Raw genomic sequence first — 322 nt, forward strand, 5'->3', positions numbered from 1 at the left:
TTCTGAGTGCCGTCACACACCAAAAACAACCTCCGGGCCCTCCCTGTGGGCTCACTTCACCCACAAGGACTGGCCAGGGCTGGGGCTGGGTTCCTGTTCTTCGAGGGGTGGCTCTTCCCCTTGCTTGGAGGGATGGCTTCCAGCTGTTGAGAGAGCTGCGATGACAGGCTTTCTAGGCAGCTTCATTTCGGCTTCCTTGTCTGCAGGAGTGGTGGCTGCAACATGGGGCTCAAGGAGGAGCCCGTGCCTGTGTGTGTGTGTGTGGCATTCCCTGCCTACCAGCCCGCAGTAGGAGTATGGAATTAACAAGGAGGAAGAAAAA

This window comes from Meleagris gallopavo, chromosome 2 (assembly GCF_000146605.3).
Source record: "Meleagris gallopavo isolate NT-WF06-2002-E0010 breed Aviagen turkey brand Nicholas breeding stock chromosome 2, Turkey_5.1, whole genome shotgun sequence".
In the NCBI taxonomy this organism is placed as follows: Eukaryota; Metazoa; Chordata; class Aves; order Galliformes; family Phasianidae; genus Meleagris; species Meleagris gallopavo.